Here is a 27,656-nt window from a genome sequence, read left to right as displayed (position 1 = left end):
ATTACCAAATTATCTGGTAAAAATATATATTTGCAACGAGACTCGACTCTTGTAATATACATTCGGTTTTTCGAAAAATCATATCGACAATGGAAACAACGATCATTATTATTATTATCGATCCACTGCGAGAAACAATTCGAATTGTCTACGACGCCGAGACACGATTTTATCGCAACGAAATATATTCCATTCTCGAGCGGAGGGGGGAAGAGAGAGAGAGAGGAAGCCATAACGCTTTGACAAAGAAGAAGGAACCAATAAGTCGAGCACCCTGCGGCGGTCCGCCACGTTACATATAGCAATCTAACTTGTGTTTATGGCTGAATATATATGCATAGCAGTCGAGCAGATCTGTGGTGGCGCGAGAGGAACTCATTACCCCCGCGTCGAGGGTATTAGCATATTTAGAGGCAGTTCCCCCCTCTCCGTGTCCCCGTCTCTTATCAAACCCCCACTCCTCCCGCTCCCCCTCGCCCTTCCTTTCCTCTCACCCTTTTTTTTCCCGCGTCGAAAGGTGAACGTACAGGATGGTGACGAGACAGAGAGAGAGAGAAAAAAATGTGAAATAACAGACGAATACACGAGATTGAAAATTATCGTTATTTCTCATTTCTTCTCACATCTGCCTCAGAGGGGAGGATTATTCATTGTTAAGAGAGATCAGAATCAAAATAAAAAATTTTTATCATTATCTGAAAATCTCTTCGTCGTATTCGTAAAAAAAATTTTTCCCAAGAAGCGAATAATAAAGATAAAAGGGAAGAAAAAAAATTCGAACGACCTCCCCAAAAATCCAACCCCTTTTAATTATACGATCCTCAGGTATTCGACGTACGAGGATCGCGAAAATAAAATTTGTATCCCCGCCGGTATGCGCGGAATAAAAGGCGAGACATCGGATAAGTAATTAAGGAAGCTCATCCTCGGAGACAATTTAACTTAATGAGAGTCAGCAGCCAGTTCCACCCCATCTCCCCGCCTCTCCCAACCCTCGTCCGACCATCTCTCTCTCTCTCTCTCTCTCTCTCTCTCTCTCTCTCTCTCTCTCTCTCTCGATCGCTCTTTCTCGCTCGCTCTTTCTCGCTCGGTCATTCTTTCTCTCTCGCTCGCTCGCTCTTTTTCGCTCGTTCTTTCTCGCTCGGTCGTTCTTTCTCGCTCAGTCGTTCTTTCTCGCTCGCTCGCTCGTTCTTTTCGTTCTTTCTCGCTCTTTCTCGCTCGCTCGCTCGGTCGGTCGGTCTGTCTCTCTCGCTCGCACGTATCCCTTTATATTCGTCCATGTTGGAAGTAAAATGTCTGCTTTCCAGACGTCCGCCCCCTTTTCCCTTTTTTTCGCCTCCTATCCGAGGCCGAGAATTTAGATAAGACTTTATTTCGCCCGCCTTTCCTCTTATTTCAACCGTTTTTTCTCTCTTTTTTTTTTTTTTTTCTTTTTCCTGTTCAGGGAAAATTGGACATTTTCCTTCCCCCCCTTGCAATTTATCATTAATCGTTTTATCGTGAAACGCGTTATATTTTCGATTCGATTTAAATTTTTGTTAAATTTGAATTTTCAAATGGATGGAGAAATTTTTTTTAAATATATCGACGCGCGAAATCGAACGATTTTAAATTTCTCGGAGGATTGGGATTTGGTTTCGAGGGAAAATAACGTTTATCGGTTCTTTTTTTCCTTTCTCTCTCTCTCTCTCTCCCTCTCTCTCCTCTCTCTCTCTCTCTCCCGTTGTTGAAATTTTAAAGACGATGATTTGAAGTTTTTAATATGCTAAATTGAGTGGACACGTATATATATATATTCGCGCATGCAAAACAGAAAAAAAAATTCCGATAATCTGGCAAGAATCTCAATTACAACCGTGTCTTACGAACGTCATTTGCCAATCATCACGATTCCTATTTTCTATGGACACACTTAATTATTCTTCATACATAGCCACGTATCTTTTTATTTATGGTAACAAAATTATTAAATTAACTATATTGTTACGGAAATGGCGGCCAAAGTGTTGAAATTATTTCGACAATCGCGGCGAGAGATGGAGAAGAAAGAGGAGAGAGAGAAGAGAGAGAGAGAGAGAGAAAGAAGAAAGAAAGAAAGAAAGAAAAAAGAAAAGGAAAAAGAAAAAAAACTCCAAGGTCGATCGGGATAATGTAATAAAATTCGATTATAGAGAGAGAGAGAGAGAGGGAGAGAGAGAGAGAGAGAAAATGGGAAAAAAAAATTCCCCGATCGTTCATTCGACTCATTCTCGCTTGTAAATCGACGATATTTTAAAAAGAGTCTTTTTCAACAAGAGCCTTTCGTCATTAATTTACTCGTTCCACTTAAAAATATCGATCCAATACACACACACACATATATATATATTTAATTCATAATTTTAATCACCTATATAATTAATATCAATCTTTATCGTTGATAAATTTGTATTATCCAATCGTAATTATTGGAGAAAAAAAAAATCGAAAAACGTAAATTTCCGAGAAGTAAGATAATTTTAAACGTTGGAAAAAATAAGTTGGAAGCGATTTTATTATTCGTTCGAAGAATTTTTTTTCCAACGATCCGTTTCTTTCTTTCTTTCTTTACGCGCATCGGAATCCGTTGCATCAGAGCCGAGGAAAGCTCTCTCGGTTTACACGCGCGGGGAATTTCTGTTTAGATCGGCGCGCATTTGCCGTTCAGCTGTACAAAGTTTACTCGATTCAAGCCGGCCGGGTCGGGAGAATAGATTCGCTTGGAATTCGCTTGATTTCGAGATTATTTCGAGTAATATCGATAATCATCGACATCGTAAACAGTCGACGATATTTTAAAAGTTCTTCGAATAATTTGAATTCCAAGAATTTCGTGGAAATAATAATAATTCGCCATTTTGGTAATTAAAAATTTAAATAAAAATTCCTGCTACGTCTCTTAATCTCAATCCAAAAGAAAATAAATAAATAAATAAATCTGTTACATTGTTGAAAATTTCTTCAATTACTTCGAATTATACGTAATATTACATGTCTTCGATTTATACGATGAGAATAATGAAAATCGGGTTTCCGTCTCTAACGCCATCTAGATATTAATCTCACGCTGAATATCGTTCCAGGAATCGAGTGAATGATATTCCTTGTTTCGAGTATCAAATGTGTAACACGTCGACGCGAGAAAAAGCGTGGCGATTAGTTTACGTTACATTCTCGAAGGGTGTGAAAAAGAGAGATTTGGAAATTTTCAAGACCGCGTCAATTCACCGCGCTCGTTTCGAGTGTTCCGAGAAGTTATGTGTGAGACGAGACGCCGTTCCCCTCAAATTGGAAAAAAAAAAGAAAAAGAATTTATTTGGAAACGATCGAGCGTGGTTTTTTTCATTAATGTAATTTTAATTTTTAGATTTCGAGCGAGATTTAAGAGAGGGAGAAGAAGTGATGCATTTCGATTGACTTTTGTTGTGTACGCAGCTTGTGCAACGTAACAAAGATTCTATTTTATCGAGGTAAATAAATTGTTACGATTAACCTACTGTAGGTAATGAGTATCTATACTTTTATTCATACGATAATATAGAATCGAAAGCAACGATCGAATAAAAAAGATAAAAATTATTTACGCGAGAACTGTTCCAAGATCGAAAGAGAACAGGGAATAAATTCGATGAATAATCTTTTTTTTTTTTTTTCACCAGAGCAAGAAAAATGGAAACGCTGGTCGGAATTGACAGAGGGTGAAAAAGGAGGGTTCGGAATCATTGTTACGGAAAATGGAATACGGAGATGGAATCTTTTCTGAAAGGTAAATGGAGAGAGGTATATATAAAAGATGAACGACGCGATTGCGCGCAATGCAACTTCCGCCGCGTATATACTCGATTTAACGCCGGTGATGGAATCTTGCGAAAGCTGAATCGGCGATACGTTTCTCTCCGACGATTTTCGAGAAGAAATATGATATACCGTGTATATATGTTTCAAGTATTTGGGAAAATTAAGAAAACTTTATCTTTTTATTGAACGAAACGAGGAAAGAATCTGTGCGCTTTGTTTTCTTTTCTTTCCAGACGAAATGTATATGAATAAACAAGGATATTTTGAGCGATGCCTATCTTGTTTAAATATAAGGAGACAAAAAGCAAAAGTTACGATTGAGATTATAGAAATGATGAAGATATATTCTTTCGGATAAAATTATAGCAATTTGATATTTCTTACAGCTTTTCTTTCGCTACGAGGGTGAGGAAAGTGAAGTGACGTGTATGGCGAGAGGAAGGGTTCGAAGCTCAGTTTCGATCGCAGCGCCATCGTACGAACCACGCGAAAGGTCATTAGCTAGTAATCGATAAGGTAGAGAGGGGTGGGTCGATAATGTCGGCTCTGGAAGAAAACAACCCCATTTCATTGCGCGTCATTGGGACGCGGAGGAAATTCCAAAGGATGAGTGTAACGTAAATAGCTTCGTTTCGCGAGGATGAAAGGTTATTTTCTCGATGAGAAAAATAGATCGGTCGCGTAAATATTCAGCCAAAGACGTAAACAAACGAGTCTTCCAAAGGACTGGAAAACAAAAGAAAGGAGAAAAGAAATAAAATCTTTTCGAATCGTAGTACAACGATAAATTAAATAAATTCCTTAGTTTGGACATTTATTTATAAAATAAACCATACATTCTTTCTTTTTTCCTAACATTTATTTCGAGAAACCCGTTGGTTAAAAATTTTCGAACTAATTTCTGTTTCCTCGATTCAGTTTTAGGAACGAACGGTGGTCTTAAAACAGCGAAGGAGTTCAAGATTATTACGCGGACATGCCACTCTCTATGCAGACTTCAATAGAACGTCAACATTAATCAAGCTAATGCCAGGCGTCTCGAATCCTTACGATCATTAAACGCCGCCATTCCTCCCGTCAATTGACCCCATAACTAATAGTTCAATCACAACACACCGAGTGTCTTTCACTCGATCATAGAGCCGCCTGTCCAAAGACGACTTTGAATATTTCTAATCTCCAACCAACGTGGCAATGAAGTGTATGTAAATATATGAGCAACAGTCTGTCCCGTACTCTGTCCAGTGTAAATCAACCTTAAGCACACTTCATGAACATAAATCCCGTATATATTTATTACGGGAACACTAAATGCTTTCTATTTAATCGTTATCTTAATTCCAAACAGATGTCATTTTACAACCTAACCCAACTTTTTTTTTTCTTTTCCTCCCAATTTTTCTTGCTTAAACTCGATCCTTAATCGTTGCAATTGTCATTTTCTCGAGCAAAACAATTTTTTTGCAATTATTATTCTCTCAATTGGTCAAAGTCATAGGACAAAATTAAGCATCAATATATCCAATTTTCTATCCAAGATTCGAATCACGAATATTTTATCATATGTAGGTAAGTGGAAAAAAATTTGTTCTTCGTGCAACAACTATCTATCTATCTATATTTAACTCGTTGTTTCGCGCAAACAACCTCCTCCTCCTCCTTCTCTCCTTCTTCTTTTTCTTTTTTTTTTTTTTTTTTGATTTTGACTTTTATTTTCGCTTCTCGCCTCATGTAAATTCCTTTTTATACCCGTATCGTTAAATAAGTAAAAAGATAAAAGTTCCTCAGGTAAGAAGGACTCACTACCGGCGCGAGTCGAAATTCTCGTTCGTTTCATCGCGCAAGCGGTGAGAGAGGTTAAAGCCGGGAAGGTAACGAGCGATTCGCGTAAACTTGTCGTCGCTCGTAAAACGCAACGTTTACAGATCGGGCGGCTTTATGCGCGCGCACGCGATCCCAAACATAGGAAGTTGATATAGAAGTCTATTCTCGTTGTGTAAATAATCACCGGCCGTACGAAAACGCGCGCGCGCGCGCTATACCGAAAGCAGAGCCGATTTCGGCGCCGCCCCCGCTTTTTCGTAATGCCTTCCCACGCGTCGTATCGTATAAGAAATTTTTTCTGGGAATTTTTCTCGAGTAAATAATTTTTTTTTTATTATATATATTTATATATTTATATATATATTTATATATATATATATTTATATATATATTTATATATATATATATTTATATATATTTATGTATATATATTTATATATATATATTTATATATATATTTATATATATATATATTTATATATATATTTATATATATATATTTTTTTATTATATATATTTTATATACATATATATGCATTATTTTTAGAAAGATTGATCAATGTTGAAACTTTTTAAAAATTTCTTCTTGGAAAAAATTTTCGAAAGAGGATGCATTACCACCTTTTCCTTTATCTCTCCTGACATTCCTAAATTGTCGTAGATAAAAAAAAATGTTTTTGTTGCAGCTGTTATATCGTCCGAGAGTTGCACCATTTAGAAGAGACGACGAATGCTTCAAGGACGGCAATAAACGATTCGAGGATGGAGGAAAAGCGAGGTCGTATCTAGCAAAAAAAAAAGGGAAGGGAAACTATAGGGAATTTTTTCGTACGAATCTACCTTACCTACAGAGTCAACCTTGACGCGTCACGATCAATTTCGATATATTTTTTCGAACGCGCGAATATATTTCGATAAATTACTTGGCTACGAGGAAAAATTACGAATATCGAAGTCGTCGAAAAAATTCAAAAAATATATTCGTTTATCGATCGATAAACGAATTTGTACGCGGCGAGCGAAAATAAATTCTGCGTCTCGTTACGCGAGAAACTCTTTTGTCGAAAAGAATGAAATGAAACGAAAGAAACGAGGAGCTTGTCAGACAAAATCTTCGAAACAAATTAGACTGCATCGAGTACAAAAACCTTAACCTCAAACCTTAACCAATCACGTCCCCGGAACGCACTTGTCCAAACGGCCAATCAAGAATGACAAAGAGAGTAGGCTGCACTTTGGAAAAGGAATGCGCATGCGTGGAAAATGGTGGCCGACGCTCACCGGCCAGGGAATTCGAATAAATTTCGATGTACTTCTGTGTATAAGAAAAAAGAGGAGAGGGAGAGAGGAAAGGAGGAAAGAAACACGGGGGATAAAGATTTTTTTACGACATTAAACCCCGTAGTTGGTAAGTTATGAATATTGCCGCGGCTCGTACGGTTGATTAAGTGGAAAACTCAGCCATTCCATTGCCCTCTATCTCTTCCGAATCGCAGCCGCCATTAAGGAGGGGACAAGAGCTCGCGTTCAAAGACCTTCCATCCCATACAGGATCGTGAGCACAGCCGACTTTAGATTACATCGAGACTAACGATATAACGATTTCTATATATATATATTAAACGTTTGTAAACTTTAAAGCTTGTCTCCTCTCCGAACTCGTACGATTATTAATTCGGATTATTTATATCGTTGCGTATATACACATCGGTGTTTCCACTTCGAGCGTTATTCGAGCGGCGCGACGGAATGGTTTCGCACGTATATCGCGATATCATCCGTCTAATAATTTTTGATATAATTCGAGCGTGATTCGAATTTGTTTTAATATCACGGATATTTTTTATTCGAAAATATTGAATCTGAAATTGGATTGCGAATAAAGAAATACACGTTTCCCCGTTATAAATAGGATCGCATACCGTATCTGCGCATGCGTATCTGCAACTTTTTTAACGATATCGTTCGATGCAAAATACAAAATGGCTCCGCTCTAGAATTAGAAAATTTCGCCGATCGAAAATAAAAATTGAACGTAACAACTTCTACGAATCTTCTTCGATTTAAAAAGAAACTTTTTGAAAGAAGAAAAAAGATCGAAGAGAACGAAACTACAAGAAGAAGAAAGAAAAAATCGAGGAGGCTAGGAAACCGAGTAGAGAAAAAAAGAATGGAGAGAGGAAGAAAAGAAGTGGATCTCCCGCCAAGAGGAGATACGGCTGCAACATCAAGTATCAACAATATTGCCTCGTGGCCTCGGTCCTTTGACATCTGAAAAATAAGACGAGGACACCCGTATCCGCAGCCTCCTCCCCTCCCCTCCCCTCCACCGCGCCTCCTGCCGCCTTCCCCTCCGCTCCACCCCGCCCCACGCCCGCTGCAGAAAGCCTGGTGGAATTCAAAATGGCTGGCTCGGGTTGCACACCGTGCGTGGGCAACCGTCGTTCCCTCCACACGTGCGCCTCCTTCCAGCTGGAACGTTTCTATTTCTCCGCGTTGGTATATCTCGCCTCCTTCGCCCGACTTCAGAATTCGCCTCTCTTCGTAAAAATTTCGTAATCTTGCCTGGGGAGAGGTTTCTATTTTTATTTATTTGTTTGTTTGTTTGTTTGTTTATTTTTTTTTTTTTCGTTTCTTGGAAGGAAGAAGAAAGAAGAAAGGGAAATTTGAAAATCTTGGGCATTTCGCTCGTGTGCATCGATTTGAATTCGAAATGAATTTTTCTTTTCCCTTTTTTTCTTTTTTTAAATTTTGAAAATTTTGGTCATTCGCTTCTTTGCATCGATTTGAATTCTATGAATTTTTCTTTCCTTTTTTTTTTTCTTAAATTTTGAAAATTTTGGTCATTCGTTTCTTGTATCGAATTCGATGAATTTTTTTCTTTCTTTCTTCTTTTTTTAAATTTTGAAAATTTTGGTCATTTTCCTCTTGTATCGAATTCGATGAATTTTTCTTTCCTTTTTTTTTTTCTTAAATTTTGAAAATTTTGGTCATTCGCCTCTTGTATCGAATTCGATGAATTTTTCTTTCCTTTTTTTTTTAAATTTTGAAAATTTTGACTATTCGCCTCTTGTATCGAATTCGTGAATTTTTTTCTTTTTTTTAAATTTTGAAAATCTTAGCCATTCGCTCTTGTATTGAATTCGTGAATTTTTTTCTTTTTTTTAAATTTTGAAAATTTTGGCTATTCTTTGCATCGATTTGAATTCGATGAATTTTCCTTTCCTTTTTTTTCTTTTAAATTTTGGAAACCTTGACCATTCGCTTCTTTGCATCGATTTGAATTCGAAATGAATTTTTCTTTCCTTCTTTTTTTCTTAAATTTTTAAAATTTTAGCCATTTGCTTCTTGTATCGAATTCGTGAATTTTTTTCTTCTTTTTTAAATTTTGAAAATCTTGGCCATTTGCTTCTCGTGTCGAATTCGTGAATTTTTCTTTCCTTTTTTTTAAATTTTGAAAATCTTGGCCATTTTCCTCTTGTATCGAATTCGATGAATTTTTGTTTCCTTTTTTTTAAATTTTGAAAATTTTGTTCATTCGCTTGTTTGGATCGATTTGAATTTGATGAATTTTTTTTTCCTCTTTTTTTTTTTAAATTTTAAAAATCTTGTCCATTTACTTTTTCTACCGATTTGAATTCGTGAATTTTGACGAATTTCTTTCCTTTTTTTTAAAATTTTAAAAATCTTGATTTTGAAATTTTGCTTCTTTCCTTCTTTCCTTCTTTTTCTCTAAAATATTTTGAAAATCTTGTGCGTCGATTTGAATTCCAGTCAGAAATCTAAGGAAAATTTCGAACCTTTTCGATTCTTTTATTAATTTTAACGCGCTCGATATCGATTCGAATTCCAACAAAACTTACTTTTTCCAGGATTTTTCGGCAAAAAGAGTGAAAACAACAAACACCTATTCTAATTTTCACATACAATAATTATTATACCAATGAAAATAATACCAAAATGAAACTAGAAACGTTAAAATTCAAACAAAAACTGATATATAAATTGCACAATACCAAAAATTATTAAATTATTCTGCACATAGATCTGATCAATTATTTGACAGTTGAAAGTACCACAGATAATTTTCCATACCATAAAATCGCTAAATCGTAACCAAAAACCCAATTAATTAATTTAAACCAACAACAAATACAATCCATCCTCAACCATTTTCTACTTAAAAACCACCCACAATTTTACGTTTAATCGTACGTAAAATCCAAATCTGATCGATTCAACAATTCGACAATTCTCTAATGTCGATCAACGAATCATTTCGACCCGTCGAATCGAGCCATCCGATCAATCAGATTTGCAGAATCGAAAGACAAAGGAATCGAAAGACAAGAGAATCGAAAAAAGATAGAAGAATCGAAAGATAACAAAATCGAAGAAGGACAGAAGAATCGAAAGACAAGAGAATCGAAAGAGATAGAACAATCGAAAGACAGAAGATGAGAATCGAAAAAAGACAGAAGAAGTGAAAGATAGAAGAATCAAAAAAAGACAGAAGAATCGAGAAACAGGAGAATCAAAAAGAGATAGAAGAATCGAAAGACAACAAAATAGAAAAAAGACAGAAGAATCGAAAGACAACAAAATAGAAAAAGGACAGAAGAATCGAAAGACAGTAGAATAAAAAAAGACAGAAAAATCAAAAAGATAGGAGAATCGAAAGAAGACAGAAGAAATGAAAGATAGAAGAATAAAAAAAAGATAGAACAATCGAAAGACAGGAGAATCAAAAAGAGACAGAAGAATCGAAAGACAACAAAATAGAAAAAAGACAGGAGAATCAAAAAAAGATAGAACAATCGAAAGACAGGGGAATCAAAAAAAAGACAGAAGAATCGAAAAAAGACGGAAGAATCGAAAGAAAGACAGAAGAATCGAAAGACAACAAAATCGAAAAAAGACAGAAGAATCGAAAGACAAGAGAATCAAAAAAAGACAGAACAATCGAAAGACAGGAGAATAAAAAAAAGACAGAAGAATCGAAAGAAAGACGAAAGAATCGAAAGACAACAAGATCGAAAAAAACACGGAGGAATCGAAAGAAAGACGAAAGAATCGAAAAACGACACGAGAGAATAGAATTATTCTCTCTAATCGAAAAGAGTCTCGTCTCAGTTTCGTTTCTCGCACAACGTCTCGAAAATCAGGTATTATTCGAGGAACCCGCGCACGAGCAACCTCCTCCGCTCTTTTTGGTCTCTCGCCAAAATCCACGATTCCACGAAGCGGAGGAAGAAGAAGAAGAAGAAGAAGAAGAGGTAGAAGCGGGGAGGGGGGGAGGAGAGGAGAGGAGAGGAGAGGAGAGGAGAAACACGAAACACCGGGGTGAAAGGGAGAAGCGAAGCAAAGGCTCTCTCTCCTCCTCGACGCGCGGATCGAACGCCATCGGCCGACGGCGGCCATTGCTTGCCAACTCGCCGCGCAAAGTCGTTTCCATCTTTGAACACGTTTCCCATGACCTCCACGATCGGGCAACCCTTTCACGATAAAAATCCAAAACTCGTCGCACTTATCCAACGCTAGAAATCGATAAACTTTTACGACATTGGTTATAGTTAGCTGGGTTAGCTTGCCTTAGGATTCTTTTTTCCCCCCTTCCCTTCTCTCCCCTTCCCTCCTTTTTTTTTCCCTCCAATACGGTTTTTCCAATAATTGCTTCGTCCTTTTCCAATTTTTCCCATTCGAGCATTGCATTCGTTTATTTATTTGGACAAGTTTTCCCTTTAATTTTCGAGCATTGGAATCGTTTATTTATTTGGACAAGTTTTCCCTTTAATTTTCGAGCATTGGAATCGTTTATTTATTTGGACAAGTTTTCCCTTTAATTTTCGAGCATTGGAATCGTTTATTTATTTGGACAAGTTTTCCCTTTAATTTTCGAGCATTGGAATCGTTTATTTATTTGGACAAGTTTTCCCTTTAATTTTCGAGCATTGGAATCGTTTATTTATTTGGACAAGTTTTCCCTTTAATTTTCGAGCATTGGAATCGTTTATTTATTTGGACAAATTTTCCCTTTAATTTTCGAGCATTGCATTCGTTTATTTATTTGGACAAGTTTTCCCTTTAATTTTCGAGCATTGGAATCGTTTATTTATTTGGACAAGTTTTCCCTTTAATTTTCGAGCATTGGAATCGTTTATTTATTTGGACAAGTTTTCCCTTTAATTTTCGAGCATTGGAATCGTTTATTTATTTGGACAAATTTTCCCTTTAATTTTGGAAAAATTTGACTCGAATTTACGAAAGAAGAACGAGTGATTAAACGGGATAAATTTTTAACGAAATTAAAATAAAAAAAAAAGAAGAAGAAACGTGTATACATCGATACATAACATATTTTTCTGACCGCCCATCCCTGGAACAATCCTCGCTTGCCCCTCCCCCTGCTCGCCCATTTTTATTCAAATTCATCGAGGAACTCTCGGCCAATTTACTCTCTCTCTCTCTCTTTTTTCTCTTTTCTCTCGCTCGTCTCGAACACCCAAACGTCCATCCCCTCGATAGTTTCCATAAATTTTGGATTTTATTTCGGCCAACCAACCACCAACCAGGTTGCAAACGTTTTCTTAACCGCGGTTATTTTATCTCCCTCGCGGCGCCGCCATTTTGTTGAACGAACGGTAATAAAACTGTCCTCGGTCGGGTTAGCTCGCTCGGTAAAAAAAACTGAATTCCCGGGACAATAGAAAAGATACGAAGGATCGATATATTTAAACTTTCAAAAAAATATTTAATAAATATCTCCCCAAAAAAGAATAAGAAGAAGAATAATTTCGATATTCAATTTCTTCTCCTTTCTCGTTTTCGCGAACGAAAGAGAATCCGTTAATTGGCGCGCGAAGAATTTATTCGATCCGCCGCGTGGCTGGCTCCCGTTTCACGTCATATATATCCGTATTTCCATCGGCGCGCGATCTTCGTTAAGGCAAATTCCTCTCGTCGAAAGGAAAACCGTGCTCCTGAACCAACTATCAACCGTTTCGACGAGTTTTACGACGATCCACGCGTGTTTCAGCGTTATTCCACTCGTTATTTCCACGCGTCGCCGCCGGTGCGCCGATCGTCGCGCCAATGTTGTTACGCTTGTGCGGAGCAGCACGGGGAAGGAACAGCGTGGTCGAAAGAGATTGTTTATCCGTGTGTTACGGTTCCTTGCAACAGGGATACATGTTGTTGTTTCTTTCTTTTTTTTTTTAGGTTATTACGCACTTATAGTTGGCTCGGTTTTATTATCAGTCTCGTTTAATTACGTAAACGGCGTAATATATATTTATACGTATTTAATATATATATATATTAATATTTCACGTATTTCAGATTATCATTTGTCGTAATTGATCGTTCGATTACACGCGTTCGAATCGTCATTAGTACAATCATTGACACGTTTATACCTAATATATTGCTATTATCATCTATCATTTAATCATTATGAATTATCTCGTCACGATTATTCTCATGTTTTAGAAATCGCGAATTTGAATCTTATTTACATACTCGATAATTCTTCTTAATGAAAGAAAGAAAAGAAAAGAAAAGAAAAGAAAACTCACCTTCCGGCTGAGACGACGAGAAGAAGGGCGGAGAGGCGGATCGACGACGTAGCACCGGGGTCGCCGAGCGTCGCGACGCTTGCTGGGCCGGCGGGGGGGGGGATGCCCTTTTCCCTTCGAAGGGTTTCCACCACGGGGCGAGCGGCTAGTCCATGCCGTCTCGTTTTCCAGCTGCTGAAACATCCAATGCACGTTCACGCGATTTCCAACGTGGCCGCCGGCCAAACACATCGGTTATTTTTTTCTTTCTTCTCCTCCTCCTCCTCCTCCTGCTCCCTCCTCCTCTCCCTTTCCAAAACCGGCGAATCGCGCGCTCACTGTTCCGTCTCTTCCTTCCTTCCTTCCTTCCTTTCGAACACTTTTAATCAACCCTTTCGTCGAGTCTCGTATCATCCACCTTCTTCCTTCTTTTCTTCTCAATTATTCATATATATACAACTTTGAAAAAGTTCTCTCTCGAGTTAAGAGAGAGGAACGAAAATAATAAGAAGAAGAACGTTACGTTACGTTTTGTATTGTTGAGAAAGAACGAGAGGAAGAACGAGAAAAGAATCGACTCTTATTATACGCTCTCTCTCTCTCTATCCACCATCCTCCGTCTCTCTCTCTCTCCGCACTCACTACTCTATTACTACGTCTGTCTTCCGCCCCCTTCCTCCTGCCGCCGAATAATGCACACGTACGGGACGAAAGCGCGTCTCTCTCTCTCTATCTCTCCGTCTCCGTCTCGCTTCCACCTCCACCTTTCCTTCTCTCGCGCGCGAAACGGAAACGGGGGATTCCCTCGTCCCCCTCCCTTCCCTGCGGCGTGGCCCGCCCCCCTCCTCCTCCTCCTCCTCTTCTCCCGAAAAGGAGAGAGAGAGAGAGAGAGAGAGAGAGAGAGGAAAGGAGAGAAATTAGGAGGGCGAGGGCGGCGCGGAAGGAGCGCAGCGAAGCGGCGCCGCGAAGAAGAAGAAGAGGCTGCGATCGAGAGTGGCCGTCGGCGGTGGGTCGCGGCGGAACGCGGTCGCGAGGAACGTCGCGTACGGCCGCTGCATCGCGAGGTTTCGACTAACGTCGCGGCGGCGGCAGCCGCTCGCGGCCCTAAGCGGCGAGGAGTGAAGGCGTGCGGTGAAACACGGCTCTCTACACGCTTATTGGCGAACGGAACGGGCCACGCGTGGAACGGAAACACGCGAGCGAGCGAGCGAGCGAGAGACGAGCCAAGTCACGGCAAACGGCCGAGCCACTGAACAAACGGCCGGCCAGCCCAGATCGCCGCTCCTCCGCGCCTACGTGCCTAGTACTACGTACTACGCTACCCTCTCTCTCTCTCTCTCTCTCGTTCGCTCGTTCGAGCTCTCTTTGTCTCTCTCTCTCTTTCCTTCGCTCGATCTTTCTTTCTCTTTCTATCTTTCGTTCGCTCGATCTTTCTTTCTCTCTCTCTCGTTCGCTCGATCTTTCTTTCTCTCTCTCGTTCGTTCGAGCTCTCTGTCTTTCTTTCTCTCTCTCTTTCGTTCGCTCGATCTTTCTTTCTTTCTCTCTCTCGTTCGCTCGATCTTTCTTTCTCTCTCTCGTTCGTTCGAGCTCTCTGTCCTTGTCTCTCTGTTTCGTTTGCTCGATCTTTCTTTCTCTGTCTCTCATTCGCTCGTTCGCTCGAGCTCTCTTTGTCTTTCTCTCTCGAGTTCTAGAACTATCTCTGTCTCTCTCTTTCTTTGTCGAGCTCTCGAGTTCTAGAACTATTTCTCTCTTTCTTTCGTTCGCTCGAGCTCTCTTTGTCCCTCTCTCGCGAGTTCTAGAACTATCTCTATCTCTGTCGAGTTCTCGGGTTCTCTGTCTGTGTCTCTCTCTCTATCTCGTGTGGCGCTGGGTTCTTTCCCGAGGCGGAAGCGAGGAAGAGGAGAGAAGAGGAGAATCCGCCTCTGCACGAGGGGACACGGAGGCAAATGCGTAGGATGGAACATGGGTCGGGGGCATGGGCCAATCAGGCCGGCCACCGTGTTCTACCTGCGGACTGCCTTCCGTGCGGAGAGTTAGTTGCTGCTTCGTATTTGGCCGCGGATTTTCGGTTTTCGTTTTCTCCTTTTTTTTTCCATTAAAGGAGAGAAGAGGGGAGGGGGATTGAATTTGAGATTTGATCAAGTTTGGTCGGTCCGGTATATTATTATTACGGTATATACATTGATACGTGTCGGTAATGAAGGAAGTTTAGAGATGGATTTAAGAGATGGTGGATCGAAGAATAGGGGAGGGGGTTATAATTGTATACCTTGGAGATTCAACTTCGATCTCGATTATTTTGGAATATTTTGCTAGGAATGGAGGAGATATTGGGAGAGTGGGGAATTTTTAGACACCCGGTATGTTACGCGAGTCGGTTATACAGATTTATATGGTATAATATCTCGATTATTTTGGAATATTTTGAATGGTAAGAATGGAGGAGATATTGGGAGAGTAGGGAATTTTTAGACACCCGGTATGTTACGCGAATCGGTTATACAGATTTATATGGTATAATATCTCGATTATTTTGGAATATTTTGGTAAGAATGGAGGAGATATTGGGAGAATAGGGAATTTTTAGACACCCGGTATGTTACGGGAGTCGGTTATACAGATTTATATGGAATAATATCTCGGTTGTGTTTGGAGATATCGGAAGATGTCTCGGATAAAAGTTGAATGGTTTCGACAGGGCTACGTTTCGAAGGATTGCTTTTTCGTTTAGATAGGCTCGCGAAGATTGTACGAGGGCTAGTTTCGTTTCTTTAAAAAGGGGATCTTGGTGTATTTTTTGACACGTGAATAGATGCGACGCGTGTTATTCTCCGTATACAGGGGGAAGGATTATTGATTCGAGAGATATTTAATTAATAGAGATATTAAGTATCTCGTAAATTAACGCGTCTTTTCGAAGTATAAATATTATATTTCGTATATTTATTTACGAAAAAATTAATAATCTCAGAATATATTCAAAATCTTAACTTAATCTTTATCCGGAATATTTTTCCCTGAACGATAAGAATCGAGTTAAGACGATTGTAAACTAAGGTGAATATGTAAAAAAAAAAAAAACAAAAATAGGATAAATATAATTTATATTAACGAATTTCATACATAGATAATAAGTAAAATGTTGCAAAAATGACTCGTAAAAATAACGGTTAACGAGACAAGTATTATGTCAGGTTAGTAAATTTTCACGTGCCAATTCCCATACAATTCTACTTTTCTAATCGAAAAATCAAAATTTTCGAAATTTAAAAAACACAGTTCACCTTCCACCGCGTATTTTCTTTTGATATAAAGTCAAAAAGTTTGGACAAAAATTTTTCCAAGAACTTTCGAAATTTTTGGAAATAACGTCAAATTCCAGGAATTTTAAAAATTCTTGAAAATTCTTGACGTCAAATTCTTGGTACTTCCAAGTTTTCGAAATTTTTGGAAATGACATCAAATTTCTTGGAACTTTCAAAATTCTCCAACGAAAAAAATTTTTGGTCAATTTTTCGATTTTGTATCAGAAGAACATGAGTTGACAAAAGATCGATCGAGAAATTTTTCCAAGAATTTTCGAAATTCCAGGAATTTTAAAAATTTTCGAACGAATAAAATTTTTAACCAATTTTTCGATTTTATATCAGAAGAACATAATTCCAAGAATTTCGACAATTTTTGGAAATGGAGTGTCAAATTCTTGGAATTTTCGAAATTCTTCGCCAATTTTTCTATTCCGCATTAAAAGAATACAATTTGGAAATTTTTTAGATATTTCCAAGGACGACAATTTTTATCCAATCTCACATACTCATCTATATCATCTATCTTTTGATACTTACCTTTAATACCTGCCTTATTATCTCTCTCTCTCTCTCTCTTTTAACAATTTCCTTACAATCATACTTACCATTTACCATACTCACCTTTTTCTATTACTCTTTCATTTTACATAGAAGAAACACGCGCGAAAATACGAAAAATAACAATCTAAAAAAATATAAAATACATACATATACATATAAAATCCCTTCTACAAAAAGAAACCAACTTACACTTTCTTATCCTTAACCTTCCAATATCCATCATCTACCAAATACAAAAAAATTTATATATTATATTACCATAAAAAACCAAGACACCCTGCAATCAACCCCTTACGTCTCCAAAATCAAACAGAATTAAACGAAATAAGCGCGCATTTATATCTATATATATATAATATAAACGTATTTATCTTTCGCTGGAAAACGGCCATTTTCTAAACCACCGGCAACGCGGTGATCCCGATTCGCCACGATGCGAATGATGATCGACCACAAGGCGGAGTGTAATGAGCGGGCTCTGGCGGCGGCGGGGAGAGGCGATCGGGCTCGCCGCCAATTCCTAGACGCCGCCGTTTCCAGACCCGATCGACTCGAGCGGCTTCTTTTCGAAAAGCCGGCTGTTTCCCTTTGTTTCGCCTCCATTTTGCGGCCGCCGATCGCCTCGAGAGGAGCGAGACCGGGACTAGTGACTCAATCGTCGTCGACCGGCAATAACCGCTCACAGGGGACAGGAAATTACTCCATCTTGGACAAAGGTTGGGCATTTTCGAATAATTGCGCGCCAATTACTCTACCCTCCGTGTTTCTGCCTTTAGATAAAAAGAAATACTGGAATATATTCCCTCTGTATCTATATATATATATATGTATATCTATATATATATGGAATATATTCCCTGTATCTATATATATATGTATCTATATATTCCCTCTCTCTCTCTCTCTATATATATATAGCTTTAAAGTATACCAATTATAAGTACGTTTCTCTTCATCCTAATAGCCTTGTGAATCTTTCCGTTTAAGACGTTGTTTCTTCTTATTAACACGCTTAGAGAGAAGGAGAACGAAAGTAAGGAGAGAGGGCTCATTAATGTATACCTGGCTCGTTTCGAAAACCAGACGCGTCAAACGTTTGATATATACGCCTCTTGCGTATATCACAATGTTTAAATATTTTCGGTGGTGGAGGGGAGGGAGAGATTTCGGGGGCCCGGCCCACTGGATATCTTAATAGCCTCGCCGCCATCCTTTATCCCCGATCTCGACAACGATTCCATTCAACTGTGGAGAGAGAGAGAGAAAGATACCCGGGCGCTACGTTATCGACCGAGTGTTACGAATTAATTTCCAATTCAACTCGATCGCAGAGATATATTATCGAATGAGCCGCCATCTTAACTCTTGGACGAGAAATCGACGAAAACGAAACGAATAATATTTAGTAATTTATATATATATATATATATATATATATAAATACACGTATATATTTACACGCCTGTCTTAAAACCATTCGATTTCACCGTGATCGATAATTAATCAAAGGAATCACCGGGATACGAAAAACGTGGAAAATCGCGAATTCTTTCTCTTTCGGACGATAAATCGTTGTTTTACAAGCTTTGCGCGCGCAGCGCCGCTCGTCGTAGTTTTAAACGTCTATTTAAGCCTAACCGTGCACAGATTACACCGCTATAAAATAATAAACATAAAACGCCACTTCTCGCACGCGTAATTAAGCTATCTTTTCTCTCTCTCTCTCTCTTTCTCCCTGTTCGACCGAGATGTTACATTTGCATCGCGTTCGAACCAAAGTCTCGAATCGCTCCGCTCGGATCGGTGGTGGCGAGAGATCGAACGTTGAATTATTTATAACGGGTGGGTCGTTAAATTCAAATTTCCTCTCCTCGAAACAATACTCGATCTTCTCTGCGCGTATGTCAAAGAGATATTGCGGTATCCTATTTTTTTCTTTTCTTTTTTTTTCTTTCTAACGATACATCGATCATTTATTTTTCGTCGGAATCGGAAATTTCTATTCCAAGGAATTTTTATTCGTCGAAAAGTAAATGGACGATTCGAAACATCGATCGTTAACGAGAGGAGAAAGAATTTCAAACGTATGTTATACATGTATATACCGATGTAAAAATTATCTTTCGAATTTTCGTATTCGAAATAATTGATCAAATCTTCGAGTGATAGTGATGTAATAAAATTACATTCGAATTTTCACGGCTAGAGATATGCGAGGAAATATGTCTTCGTAATCGCTGGGATATATCCGTTTCTTCGTAATTGTCAGCTGCTCGGATCGACCACCGATTCGTCGTTCACTGTATTACGCGCGAGAGGGCAGGAGAGAGAGAGAGAGGGGGGGGGGGAGAGAGAGAGAGGATAAGAGGTCATAAATGTGAATTTAAGAGGCGCAATAAAAACACATTGAAATCGAGAGTGTTGGAGTGGCACGTGCGATACTCGAAATCATCGCTACCTCCCCACCTATTTTGTTCGCTCGCTCGCCGCTCGTTCATACCCTTTCCTACCGCTTGAGAAATCTCTTTTTCCTTTCTTTTTTCTTTCTTTCTCATATAATGTATTATATATTATACATTATGTAATGTATATATAAGAATTTCGAAACGAATAAGTTTCTTCCCACATTTATTTTTCTTTTCTTTCTTTCTTCTTTTCCAATATAAGGAATATGTATATGTAAGAATTATTTCGAAACGAATAAGTTAATAATTCTTTCTGTTTTGTTCGTTCGCTCATTGGTTGTTCATATCCTTTCCTATCGTCTGAGAAATCTTCTTTCTCGATATAAGGAATATCTATATATAAGAATCGTGAGATTTAATTCGAATTTCGAAACAAATAAGCTTCTTCCCTGAGAGATTTCTTTTTTCTTTCTTTCTTTCTTTCTTTCTTTTTTCTTCTTACAAGGAATACATACATATAAGAATCGTGAACTTTTTCTTTTTTTGTTCCTTCGCTCGCCGCTCGTTCATACCCTTTCCTTACTGTCCGAGAGATCTCTTTTTTCTTTCTTTCTTTCTTCTTTCTCGATACAAGAAGTATGTATATATGTAAAAATCGTGAGATTTAATTCGAATTTTGAAACAAATAAGCTTCTTTCCTGAGAGATCTCTTTTTTTTTCTTTCTTTTTTTTCGATATAAGAAATATTTATATATAAGAATCGTGAGATTAAGTCGAATTTCGAAACGAATAAACTTTTTTCTTTTTTGTTTGTTCGCTCGCCGCTCGTTCATATCTTTTCCTACCGCCCGACAGATCTCTTCTCTCCATTCTTTCTTTCTTTCTTCTTTCTCGAGTGATATAATGAATATATCACATATATACACATATATATAAGAATTGTGAGATTAAGTTGAATTTCGAGACGAATAAGCTTCTTCCCTAAAAGATCTCTTTTTTCTTTCTTTCTCTCTTTTTTATCGAGTGATATAACGAATATATATATATATAAGAATCATGAAATTAAATCGAATTTCAAAACGAATAAACTTTTTCTTTTTTTGTTCGTTCGCTCGCCGCTCGTTTATACCCTTTCCTACCGCCCGAAAGATTTCTTCTTTCTTTCTTTCTCCTTTCTGGAATGATATAACGAATATATATATAAGAATTTTCTTATATATATAAGAATAATGATATATATAAGAATAATGATAAGAAAATTCTTATATATATAAGAATATATAAGAATATATAAGAATATATAAGAAAATAATGAAATTAAGTCGAATTCCTCTTTTGTTCGTTCGCTCGCCGCTCGTTCATACCCTTTCCTACCGAGAGATCTTTTCTCTCCATTCTTTCTTTCTTTCTTTCTCGAGTGATATAACGAATATATATATATATATAAGAATTGTGAGATTAAATCAAATTTCGAAACGAATAAACTTTTTCCTCTTTTGTTCGTTCGCTCGCTGCTCGTTCATACCCTTTTCTACCGAGAGATCTCTTCTCTCCATTCTTTCTTTCTTTCTTTCTTCCCAATATAAGAAATATAAGAATCGTGAGATTTAATTCGAGCTTCCTCCTCTCCAGAAACAACAGAATTTTTTTCTCTATTTCATATATTCGTCCAAAATCGTCTCCCAAATTTTCCAGTTTCGAAGCAAAATTCGTCCAGAAAGGAATTCTTTCTTCTGAAAAGGGTTAGACACGCGCCATAATCATCGAGGAAACGAGTTGTTTCGAAAATTGGAAAAGGGAAGGGAGGAATCGTTTCAACGAGGGAAGGTCGTTCCCTCAACGTTTGATCCGCATATTTTCGGTGAAAATTGAACGAGGCCAACATCCTAGCTCGACTAAGCTGCTGGTAAAAGGCCCCCCTCCTCTCCCTTCCCCTACATTTTCGCCTTCCAATGAGGGTTATGCAAAAAAAAAAAGCATAAGAAAAAGAAGAAGAAGAAGAAAAAATCAACCCTTACTCACGATTGTTTACCCTTCGACTGGATTATGTTTAGCCTTGGATTCGTCACGATGCCATTTTCTTCTTCCCTTCCCCTTTCTTTTTTCCCTCCCCCAAAATTCTCTCAAATACTTCAATACAGATTTTTCCCAAAATAGAGAGAAGAGGAATCTTGTAATAATAATTATCTGGAAACTTTGGATGAAATTGAAAGGAAAGAGAAAAAGATAGAAAGAGAGAGAGAGACACGTGGAGACGAACAAACTTGAATCGAATTACAATAATTTAATTACAATCATTCTGGAAGGATCGTTGGAAATATTGGAGAAAAAGAGACACGTATTACTTCACATATACTTCTCACTATACACATAATACTTCAATACAGATTTTTCCCAAAATAGAGAAAAGGAATCTTATAATAATTATCTATGGAATGGAAACTTTGGATGAAATTGAAAGGAAAGAGAAAAAGAGAAAGAGACACATAATACTTCAAACAGATTTTTCCCAAAATAGAGAAAAGGAATCTTATAATAATTATCTGGAATGGAAATAATTATTTGGATGAAATTGAAAGGAAAGAAAAAAAGAGAAAAAGACACAATAATTTTGAAAGGATCCTTAGAAATATTGGAGAAGGAGAGACACATATTACTTCACATATACTTCTCACTATATAATATAATACTTCAATAACATAATACTTCAAACAGATTTTTCCCAAAACAGAGAGAAAAGGAATCTTATAATAATTATAATAATTATCTGGAATGGAAACTTTGAATTGAAAGAAATAAAACTGAAAGGAAAAGAAAAAGATAGAAAGAAAAAGAGAGACACATGGAATCGAACATGATTACAATAATTTTGGAAGGATCGTTGGAAATATTGGAGAAAAAGAGACATATATTACTTCATATACTTCTTACTGTACTTCTCACTATAATACTTCAATACAGATTTTCCCAAAATAGAGAGAAGAGGAATCTTATAATAATTATCTGGAATGGAAATTTTGAATGAAATTGAAAGGAAAAAAAAAAAGAGAAAAAGACACAATAATTTTGAAAGGATCCTTAGAAATATTGGAGAAGGAGAGACACATATTATAATCGAACACGATTACAATAATTTTGGAAGAATCATTAGAAATATTGAAGAAGGAGAAACACATGGAATCGAACATGATTACAATAATTTTGCAAGGATGGTTGGAAATATTAAAGAAAAAGAAACACATATTATAATCGAACACGATTACAATAATTCTGGAAGGATCGTTGGAAATATTGAAGAAGGAGAGACACAATTACAAATTTGGAAGATTGAATAATTTTGGAAGAATCGTTGGAAATATTGGAGAAAAAGAGACACATATTACCTCACATATACTTCTTACTATACTTCTCACCTATACTATACTATACACCTATACTATACACCTAATACTTCAAACAGATTTTTCCCAAAACGGAAAGAAGAGGAATCTCATAATAATTATCTGTAATGGAAACTTTGAATGAAATTGAAATGCAAAAATAGAAAGAGACACATAATACTTCAAACACATTTTTCCCAAAACAGAGAGAAGAGAAATCTCATAATAATTATCTGTAATGGAAACTTTGAATGAAATTGAAAGAAAAAAAAAAAGAGAAAGAGACACATAATACTTCATACTACAGATTTTTCCCAAAACAGAGAGAAGAGAAATCTCATAATAATTAAATGGAATGGAAACTTGAATGAAATTGAAAGAAAAGGAAAAAGAGAAAGAGACAATTCTTGAAGGATCGTTGGAAATATTGGAGAAAAAGAGACACACGTATTACTTCACATATACTTCTTACTATACTTCTCATTATACACATACATAATACCTTAAACAGATTTTTCCAGAGAGAAAAACAGAGAGAAGAGGAATCTCATAATAATTACCTGGAATGGAAATAATTATTTGAAATGAAATTGAAAGGAAGGAGAAAAAGAGAAAGAGACAATTCTTGAAGGATCGTTGGAAATATCGTAGGAGAAGGGTTTTATTGAGATATTTAGGGAAGGGGGGAGGGATGGCGGCGTTTAGTAGGAAAGTGCAAATTCCAGGCAAGCACCGGTTGGCAACACTGGTTTCCACGGAGAGACGCGGTATCGACCGCGGCCCCCAAAGGCTAAAGCATCCCAACCTCCTCCTCCAAGTCTCTCCTTCTTCCTCCCGTCTGAACAACCTCCAAGATCCTCGACCCCTTCACCCTTTTACCGCCGCGCCGGCAAACAACACGCCAGAATTCCATCCAATAATTAAAGCGAATCAAAATGCCTGCTTTTCCTTCACCACTCTGCCTCGGATCTCTACGAGATGTACAGATTTCTCCATCCGTTCGAGAACAATAAATATTTCCTCCTCCTTTCGATAATCGTTTTCCAGAAACAAATTTTTAATTTCTCCATTTTATATATTCGTCCAGAACAATAAATATTTCTTCCTCCTCCTCCCTTTCGATAATCGTTTTATATATTCGTCCAACAAAATAATCCCTCTCCCTAATTATGTATTTTTATAATAATAGAAATTTCCAAAATTTTCCTAAAAAGAAAAAGGAAAAGGAGAAAAAAAAAATTAGGAGAAATTCGTGATAATAAAAATCCTCTCTATTCGAATTTCTAAATTCCGATATACATCCCCACTTTCCTCTCATCCTACTTGCAACTTTCCTAAAAGGAGAGAGAAAAAAGGAAAATACATATATAGAGAGAGAGAGAGAAAGGTGCATACATCGTGGACAATTCGCCATTTTCCACGATCCGTGGACATAACTCGCAATTATCTCAAAATAACGAACACCTCTCCGCATAATAAATACACGTTATCCGCGTGGAAGGCGCGTTAAAAACATCTTTTCGCAGCCGCGGTGCACAATTTGCAAATGGCGGGACACAGGTGTTCACGAATATTTTCCACACACATTTTGCGCGCGCGTACGCGGTATCTCAACCGCACGTCGTTTATGGCGTCCTCGCTCTCCCTCTCTCTCCGTGTCGTATCACGCCTTGTGCGTGTGTGTATATATATTTCTGACAATTCGTCGCTAATGCTTTCGCCATTAGTTCCGATTGCACGGCGTGCCTGCCGTGCCGCGGACACGCTTAACCACCTGGAATTATGCGGACGATACACCGGATCGGATTAGGTGCTCGTTAACAACGACTTTCGTTCCCCCGGCTCGATGAACTTTCAGTCGTGTTGATGCAAGAGTTGGCAAACTTTCGATTCGATCGATCTCTCTCTCTCTCTTTCCTTCTTTCTGTCTTTTTGAGAAATTTTGGACCCGGTTCGTTTCGAGAAAGAGCAAGTTTAATTATTGCGGTGGACGCCATTTTGCGAATAGATCACATGTTAACCGAGAGAAGAATATTTGGAAAAGAAAAGTTTCGAGAGTTGAGAACCACCGGTGAATATCGAGCGTCGTTAAAACTCTCCACGATACGTTGCACGCATCAAACACGTGGCAACGTTCCAGCCAATCAACGAGATCCGATTTTTAATCATCCGAATCAACAATTTCGAATCCGTGGAATAATGGAGGAAAAAGGTAAGAAGGGATAAGAGAAGCGAATCTAATGGATGCGAATATATATATATATATATATCGTGGCAATAAATTTCGTGCAAAGGGACAAGGACGGGATAGGATCTTGTCCGTTGCGACGTTGTTCTTGGCCTGGAACGGAAGGAGGGCGCAAGAAAAGTGGAAGAAAAGCCGGGATGGCCAGGTTTCCGCGACGCGCGGCGGCCATCTTGCCCCGCCCGGCCAATCGGGAGGCTGGAAACGCTGAAACAACCCTGCGTGCCACCGAGGCTCCACCCCCTCCGGCGTTCCACGCTCGACCGTCGATCAATAAGCGTGCCGCGACCAACCCTTCGAACGCCCGGGGAAAAGCATCCCCCTCTTCTCGGGGGGAGGGAGAGAAGGGCTCGAAACGCGCTCGAGCACAAACTTCCCCCGCGAACAACGGCCTCCTTTTCTTCTTCTCTCGCGCGCATCGTGATTCGAAATACGAATAGAATTTTTCTTCTTTTAAATTGCTTCGTCAGAGAGGAAAAAAAAGATGGAGGATAGAAAAATTCAGAACGAAGATCCCTCGACGAGCAAGCTCGTATCTCGTGTAAAATGGACGACGATTCCGCTTGAAAAATGCATAATACACGGGCTAACCTGTGCATTGACAACACCCCACGGTGTATTCCAAATAAACGCGTCCTCCCACGCGAGACCTATCCTTGGAACATCCATCCCTCTCGAGCATGGCCACCACCGTGAACTTTCCACGAAGGAGGGGGATATATCTGCGACCACGTTTGGAATGGGAGGGTCTTAATTTTAAACAGCGTAATGAAAACTTTCCTCGTCAAGGGTGGCCGTCATTGGGGAGAACCGCCATCTTGCTTACCGATCGAGCAGGATCGTAATAAACGTTTTCGATCAATTTTCACCATTAATAAAAAAAATTCCTTTAACCTACCCTGAAATTGAACCTATCGATCTCTAATAAGATAAAGCTTGGACACGTTCGAGAATTGGGTGCGAGGGAAAAAGAATGGTTAAAATTAGGAGCGCGAGAAATCAGAAGCCGAGCGCGGCCGAGAGAGAAAGAAAGATGGAGAGAGAGAGAGAGAGAGAGAGAGAGAGGGAGGTCGGGAACCGCTCTTTGATTATCCGCTCGCTCGCTGTAATAACGAGTTCATAAAGATGTTGGGGCGCATGCGCGCGCAATCGGCCGATCCTTCCCCCTCCACCTCCAAAATGGTTCTCGAAGGGCTCGCACGAAATAATCTCCATTTACATGCTTATATATATATGTATATATGTATATACGAACCGACGAATTATTCTTCTTAGAATTATTCTTCACTTTTTTTTCTTTCTTTATTTCTTCTATCAGGCTTATTATATTCATGCTTGGGCGTGTATATATTATTCGTGTTTCCGACTTGTCTCGATTATAATAAATGTTTATCGGTTTATTCGTATTCGTGTAGAGATATTTGAGAGAGATATTTTGTAGAAAGCAAAAACTGGTGGAAAGAAGAGGATATACGTATATAAAAATATTGTAATCTCGTATTTAAAAAAAGTTTCTCGAAAATGTTCGTATTAGTTTGTTTTTATTCAGGTTTCAGGTTTTAGTTTTTAGTAGAGTAAATAGGAAGCGAAAAGTCGATCGAGTTTTGCACTTTTCTCGTCTTTTACGTCTTTTTCATCCTCCTCTTAAGATCGTCCTCTTTGGTCCTCTCTTCTGAAGAATTTATCGAGGGAATATTCTCGAATAGGATGATGGATATTTGAATTTATTTAACATAAATTTCAGCTGCCAAATAATTTTTTCGATTATTCGAATTAATTGGCTCTCGCCTCGAAAATTTCTTTTTTTTTTTTTTTACATTTTTCTTCCAAATAATATTTTTGAATATTCGAATTAATTGACTCTCAGAAATATCTTTTTTTTTAATCGAGTTTTGCATTTTTCTTGCAGCTTCTAAATAATCTTTTCGAATATTCGAATTAATTGGCTTTCTTCTCGAAAATTTATCTTTTTTTTTTTGATCAAGTTTTGCATTTTTCTTGCAGCCTCCAAATAATTTTTTCGATAATTTGAATTAATTGGCTCTCGCCTCGAAAATTTCTTTTTTTTTATATTTTTCTTGCAGCTTCGAAATAATTTTTTCGAATATTCGAGTTAATTGGCTCTCGCCTCGAAAATTTTTTTTTTGCATTTTTCTTGCAGCTTCTAAATAATTTTTTCGAATATTCAAATTAATTGGCTTTCTTCTCGAAAATTTATCTTTTTTTTTTTGATCAAGTTTTGCATCTTTCTTGCAGCTTATAAATAATTTTTTCGAATATTGGCTCGAATTAATTGGCTCTCGTCTCGGAAATTTCTTTCTTTCTTTTTTCTTTTTTTTTTTTTTTTGATCGAGTTTTGCATTTTTCTTGCTTATTTAATGAACAAGCTATTATATTTCAGCTTCCAAATAATTTTTTCGAAATTATTCAAATTAATTGGCTCTCGCCTCGGAAATTTCTTTTCTTTTTGATCGAGTTTTGCATTTTTCTTACAATTTCTTTCTTTCTTTTTTTTTTTTTAATTGAGTTTTGCATTTTTCTTTTAGTCTTTTAGATCATTTTTC

At 37.8% G+C, this 27,656-nt stretch overlaps 1 long non-coding RNA gene across 1 annotated transcript; it reads left to right on the top strand.

The window, feature by feature from the left end:
• Positions 1-2,988: 2,988 nt before the first annotated feature.
• On the top strand, positions 2,989-4,417 carry LOC107965700. Its single transcript, XR_003306232.1, has 3 exons — positions 2,989-3,488; positions 3,678-3,784; positions 4,203-4,417. It is a non-coding gene; the product is annotated as an uncharacterized LOC107965700 (long non-coding RNA).
• The last annotated feature ends 23,239 nt before the right edge of the window (positions 4,418-27,656 follow it).

This window comes from Apis mellifera, linkage group LG16 (assembly GCF_003254395.2).
Source record: "Apis mellifera strain DH4 linkage group LG16, Amel_HAv3.1, whole genome shotgun sequence".
Classification (NCBI taxonomy): Eukaryota; Metazoa; Arthropoda; class Insecta; order Hymenoptera; family Apidae; genus Apis; species Apis mellifera.
The sequence above is the reverse complement of the archived record's forward strand: the minus strand, read 5'-3'. Positions and strand labels throughout refer to the sequence as shown.